Here is a 6,668-nt window from a genome sequence, read left to right on the forward strand (position 1 = left end):
GTGTGTGTGTATGTGTTTATTTATTTTTATGTACATATACAATCTAGGTAGGATATGTTGAAATATTAATAGGAAAATTTTGCAATATTTTTTGTCCCGAAGAATTACATTAAGCAATTCAGAGGTGAAAAAAGTGTTCGATACAGGACTTGTGTCATTCTATCGGTGAAATTAATTGACGCTGCTTCCAGCCATCGCTTGGATGGGTAACCATCAGTGAATGCCAAACACTAATTGGTGCATATGCTCCCGGACCAATCCTGTCTATAGCTTTCGATGCCCCTTGAGAATAATGGGAGGTCGGAAATAGGTCAAATGATGCCTAGAAAGCGCGAGTGAAAGTTTCATTAAGAATTAAACCTCTCCCGGATTTTATTAACCTTTTAAATTCGTTAAGCCGGCTTTTAAAAGGTCGATTTTCAAGTCTTTTTTTTACATAAATTTTTTCATCCCACGACATCCATTATCAGAAAATAAATAAATAAATCAGTAATTCGTTCCGGAAAATGTTTTCCCTGAAATTTCCACATCGAGATCCTCTTAATTCCTACTTGAATTAATTGTCCAATTAAAGATCATTAACGGAAGGGTTTTATATTTCTTGTTTTTATTACGTTTATACAAAACCATGACTGAATTGGTTTCTCTAATCTGAAAAAGTGCTTTGTAAGCTATAAATATCTCTGAATTTTTTAATTTCATAATATTCATTACATCGTTATTATTTCCCAACTCTTCGGAATGAAATTTGTTAGGAAAGAATGGCTCTGGAAATAAGCGACCAGTAATGAATACTGGACAAATCTCCATAAATAGTGGATGTAACGTTGGAAAATCATTGGCAACCTAAACGCAGCGTCTTTCCTACAAAAGGGAATATCCCGTGACCTTTGAAGAAAGTCGCTTCGAAAACCCTTTTTCCGTCGTCGTTGAAAAAAAAGGTGAATTTGGAAAGACCGAACAATATATCAAGGATTGCGTTACTGTATGTATAGTTTGACTCGAGCAGTCGACTCTAGTATACAATGTGACTAATAAGGTCTAAAGAAGAAGGTGTATAATTTGTGTTGTCTTTAAAGAGGGGTTTATATGCATAGGACGAGAGATAGAATTGCAGTTCATGGAGGAAAGGACACACTAATAAACAAGCGAGTTATAAATATTTCCTTTTAAGGATATTCTTCACAGAAGATATGTTGATATGAATTCACACATGTCGAGAGCGTTATGCTCGGAGGTTTTAAACTAGTCTTCAGACCATACGCGCGCGCGCGAGAGAGAAAGAGAGAGAGAGAGAGAGCGTAGGTTCTACCGACATCTAGCACTAACTAACAGAATGAATCCGAGAAACTGGGCTCTTTGCCGTCCTTGGCTTCCCAAAGGAAAGTCTTCTCGGAATTGTTTCCTAGGTAAATAGCAGTGTTATGTTTTCAGTGTTTACTCGTTGTTCGGAGTGTAAGGACTCATGTACTTGGTTTGTAGTTTTGTTATCAGCGCGTCTCGTGGAGGTCAGCATTTATTTTTCGTTGCCTAAATGTGTAAGTAGATCACCTGTATCTAGGGTATTTGGTTTGCCTTTTATTGTGAAACCGAATCTTGGTCTTCTGTCTTGAAATTTTTTAGTTTTATGCGGCTCTAAGCTTCAGGCTTGCGCTGATGTATATTGGATATTAATAGTTCATGCAATGTGGTAAAATTAAAGACTTGACAGAACCTTGTATTTTTTCAGGAAGACCAATTGCCCTGGAGACGTTCTACTACTTATTTCCCTTCACTATCGAGGTTGAGAAGATTGCCAAGGGAGTGTGCACATTCACCTATTTCGGTGACGCATTTTCCAGTTTAATAGTATAGGTTCGTATAAAATGCTTGTCAGCCCCACCCCTCCGCCCCTGTAGGTGGTGGGTCGTCTCTTGCGTCGTGACGGTAGACTTTGTCTAGCGTCCGTTGGAGGAGGACATGCTTGCAAAACCAAACTAAACCTAAGAATATTAATTGGTAATAGTAATTTTAAATATATACTAGAAAAATTTAATTTCCTTTGACGTAAGCTAAAGTTCTTTTCGTGTAAACTTTGTTCATACATTTAACGTTAAAAAAAAAAATTTAGGTTTTTAAAAAGTGAACACATCGTGTTAAGACTTATCCTGTTAACCTGTTAAAACTTCATATTAATGTTTTTTGGAACTGAATATTGTATACGAAGTCAGTTATTTAGGGTACTCGGACCTCTTCCTTCTCGTAACTAATCTTTGAAATCTTTCAGATCGCCTCCAGAGGGACTGGGAATTCACAGGTGCTTTAGGAATGTGGTTTGATTACTGCAGATCTCTGCTAGCCTGATAACCAAACAATGTTGGTCGCTTAACTGAATTATTAACACCGCCGTAACTTGTTCAAGTATATTCCAAAGATAGTATGAAGTGAATGTGGTCATCGTGTTTGAAAGTTCTTCCCAGAAGAATATTGCCGTTCTGTGTGACTTGCTGTATAAGAAAAGAGGTATGGTTTGGATGGAGTAACTGTAGAACTGGTGAAATGTAATATTACAATGAAAAATTCAGTTTCTGAGTACTGACTGATTTCCTTAGCCTTGCTTTCTGTATTGTGTGTAGTAAAATAACAAATATGGAGAGGTTTGACGATTCAGTAATTTGAGTTTTGTTGATTTGATAAATGTAATAATTTGAAGAATTTCATAGTTTATGAAGTCGAAAGTTTCTGGGATCTTAATTTACATAAAAACGGTGTAACGAACTTTGTATCCTGGCCTACGCAACAATCTGCAAATCATTCGAGGTACATATTCCCGCCTAAATATTAAACGAATATTATCTGTGGAAAGTAGTGGGATCCGTAATTTATGTGATGTAAGCGCACTCGGTTATGTAATAGGCAGACTACTTTTTGATAAAGCTATACTTCTGTCTATGTGATAGAGTAGAGGTATTCTTAATTATTAGAGGGTGAATTAAGTCTGAAATGCTCCTAATGCCCCTCAATGGAAAAAGCTTTCTGGAGTGCTTCCTGGCCCTCGAAGTACATAAATTAGCTCGGAAAGGCCATTCAAATCCTGTAACTTGTTACTGAAGTATTCAAGTGTAGAATGAATTAACTTTTTTAGCGCTTAAGGCTTGATATAGTGTCCTGTTAAGATTTTTCGTTTATTAAGGTCCCAAGCATTGTGGAGCAGAGTTTTATAGGGTTACGTGCGTCTTGAAGTATGTCTCCTTAACCATAAATGGCGTTAAAAATGTAGCAAATGGGAACTTAAACGTATTACCTCGACAGTTTTGTACCGGGACAGCTCTGAATTTGGAAGGTTGACATGGCTTATATTGTCAGATCTGTTTTAAGAATTGTATTTGATGAGATTTAAAATTATTTCACGATTACGTATCTGGGTTACATAGTTTTTCAAAGAAATTAATCAACTTTTGAGTGTTAGAGTAGATGCAACTTTTGCAAGACGTGTATACCAGTGTTGGAGGAAAATGAGTAAAAGGCTACTTGCAAAACTTTATCCTGTATATACTGATTTATACTGACTGCCAATCCTCATGAGTCTGTATATAAGATAAATTCAGATATGAAATCCTGTAGACTGATGGCTAATCCGTCGAGTCAGTCATACATGTCTTCAGAGAAACAAAAGTAGTAACAGGAATATAAACGATATTGCTGCAGTTATGACATTAGCAGGTTATTAGACTAAATATTTTCGACACTGATAAGGAAATGAAAAGTGAAGGTTCCTCATAGCCATATTGTAGTACTGAAGACTAGCCAGTGACAGACTTTTACTTGCAGAGACCCACAGCCAAAGGTGTCTTGCCAGATTCATTCCTTTCACTCGCCCATTGTGGCACTTTGGGTCTTATTTGCGATCTCATGTTGGCCAGCCCCTGATTCATCAATACTATGGTCTTTTAAGGGCACCCGACATGAATTTTTACGTTGCCAGGTGTTCGGGTTGGGTTCATTCGTCCAAATAAGGCTTCCCATTCCATTCAACAGAATAATTACACTTAACATCTTGCAGCAACTAGTTTTTGGTAAGGGTCAATACAGTCAAACTTCACTGTCAATTTATAGTTTTAAGAAATCAAAATTATAAGCAAGAAAATGGAATAACACATGAAAAGACAATAGTAAGAATTTTGAATAGTTCAATGACAATCTTAGCTTGGCTAACAATGTTAACCATGTAAAATGGTAAGTGGTTGTAACTTGAATGTATTGTCGCAGTTGATTAACGCTTTAATGTTGAAATAATCCTTATCTGGCAGAGAAATGATGGAAAAAAAACTACCCATGAAGTAACATTTTGAAACCGGACCACTTTTTCTTTTTTGTAGTGTGCATGAGCAGTAGTATGAAATTCAGAAAAAAAAAATTCAGCATTATAAACTTAATGAAAGCAAATTGTAATGGAAAGGAATCTGTCCTACATGTAGAACTGAGATGTTTTCTATCAAAAAGAATTCTTAAGGGTAAAATCCACAGGGATACATAAAAACATTTACAGATATGAAAGCCTTCACATCTTTGAGTAGTAGAAGTCTTAAGGCAAGGATCTGGCAAACTGAAAAATTGTAAGGATACCCATTTGTTTGCAGCTGGCTTTAAATAAAGTGAATTGCTTCTGTTTTACTACGTTAAATTTAAGAATTATTCGCAAAACTTACCGTCGTCGTTGGTTATCTAGAGTTCATAGTACTAGGCATCTTCTTGCATTTTAAACATTACACAATTATGAGACCCTGTAGGCCAAGGGTACAAGTTGGCTTAATCTAAACCGCCTAATAACAAAGTCTCCATGCCGGAGACCACAATACTAGGGTGAACATTTTTCCATGCGTTAGGGAATTATAATTAGGGAAAGGGGAATCTTTAAGTAATCTGTAAACAAAAATAGTCCAAAGCCTCCATGTTCGGCATTGCCCAATACATACGGACCTCGTAATAAGTCATTACAGACTATTTCACCATTCTTAAGGCTGGCATTTTAATTACATTTATGATTTTGAATTTAATCAAAAGTTTCGTGAATAATGTAAACAATCTTGGAAACTAAAAGCGATTGCTTTTGCGTTGGTCAACAGGAGACTGACTCTTATTGGCGAGGGTTGTTAGAGCGTAAACAAAAAGTTGGGTGACCGTCATTGCACCTTGTCCTACATGTGTTACTGTGATGTATTGGACGTTTTAACATTGACGTGAGGAAAAGAGGTATATAGCGATAGGCACAGCAGACATTCCGTGTCTATCTCTTGTCAGCGCAGTGTTTTTGTTTGTGATGCAGTGAAACGGTCCTCTGACATTTGAAGTTTTTGGGGTCTGTCCGTCGGAAAATTGGCACTTGGATTTTAATTGTTTGACGAAAGTAATTTGTTAGTAAATGTGGTTGGAAGTTTAGGATTGGGATCGTTGTTTAAATCTGGGGTTTTATTGTACACAAAGAAATTGCCAGTTGAAGAGTGCATTTTTATTTCATCAGTTTTATAAACAATTTTTATTTATAACTGAATTTATAATTATACTACCTTTTTCCGGGGAATCATGGTTTTCCTTGGGGTGCCAGATTTGGTGAAGCTCGAATGGCTTACATGAAACAAACCAAAACTTCAAAGGCCTTTTCTTTTTTACTTTTCAGAGAAAGTCATTCTTATCGAAGAGCTCAGATGCTGTTGTCGGTAGGACACCGCCTAACAGGTGATGTTAACTTCTCACAAAGCTCCCCAAAAATCAAACAGTAAGTCATGTACTTAATGGTTTACTTTTGTATACGAAGAATGAGTTAGTGGTTAAGCATTGTATTGATGTGAAGTAAATTTTGGGCGGATTTAATTTATAATGGAGTTCAAGTATCATATTAATTCAGCTTAAGCTTTACTGTTATTTCTACAGCTAGTTTATGACGTCCAAAAGACATATAACTTTGAAAATGCATTATTGTCCCAGCAATATTATTACATCAGCAATATTAATACATCAGTTTACAGCGGTTCTTGCAATGAGGCAAATATTTCATTTTAGAAAAATAAAACGTAAAAATTCACTAGACTGAGGATTGATCGTTTTCCACTTATGGACTAGTATTGAGGACTACCACTGGAAATGCTTTGTCGATCCAAAATCTTTAGCAGGCTATGAGCTTCTGCAGGAAAATGTTAGCAAAAGAAGTTTGCACCGTTCTCAGATAGTGACAGAAAATTAGATTTATAATAGTTGCCAGGGCCTCGTTGTTGTTAGTATCTAAACGGCTTCTGTGAACCGTTAGTCTGTTTCATGAGTAAACTAGGGCGTTGCCATTGGATTTAAATGTGAATTCAAAAAGTGAATGCGCGAAATCTCGAGCAAATTATTTTTAAACTGGTACGTAAACTAATTATTTGAATTCATGTAATTTCAACCCTTATTTTTGCCATGTGCTCGAACTTTTGCAAACCTGCGCTGAGGTTTTATTATGATGATTTCAGTTACATTTTGTAAGGCTTTTACGGCATATCCTTGGTGATACTAGGTTTATAATTGCCGTTAAATTACATACTGTATTGTATCAGCAGTGAGTGATATTTGTCGAGAAAAATAGCAGAAGAAAATTTTATGAAAGCGCTTTGTGGTACAAATTTCACTGCAAGAGGGAGTTATTGGTTCAAATTTCA

The 6,668-nt window shown here is 36.2% G+C and overlaps 2 long non-coding RNA genes across 2 annotated transcripts in view; both read left to right on the top strand.

Annotated features, from left to right (window-relative positions):
- The first annotated feature begins 1,426 nt into the window (after window positions 1-1,426).
- Window positions 1,427-2,575, top strand: LOC136832430 (uncharacterized). Its single transcript, XR_010851199.1, has 3 exons — window positions 1,427-1,538; window positions 1,730-1,854; window positions 2,267-2,575. It is a non-coding gene; the product is annotated as an uncharacterized lncRNA (long non-coding RNA).
- A 3,080-nt stretch (window positions 2,576-5,655) lies between these two features.
- Window positions 5,656-6,668, top strand: part of LOC136832431 (uncharacterized) — a 330,314-nt gene continuing 329,301 nt past the window's right edge. Inside the window, exon 1 of the long non-coding RNA XR_010851200.1 lies at window positions 5,656-5,755. This is a non-coding gene — a long non-coding RNA (uncharacterized lncRNA). The remainder of the gene's footprint in view (window positions 5,756-6,668) is intronic.

Source organism: Macrobrachium rosenbergii, chromosome 49, assembly GCF_040412425.1.
Source record: "Macrobrachium rosenbergii isolate ZJJX-2024 chromosome 49, ASM4041242v1, whole genome shotgun sequence".
Taxonomy (NCBI): domain Eukaryota; kingdom Metazoa; phylum Arthropoda; class Malacostraca; order Decapoda; family Palaemonidae; genus Macrobrachium; species Macrobrachium rosenbergii.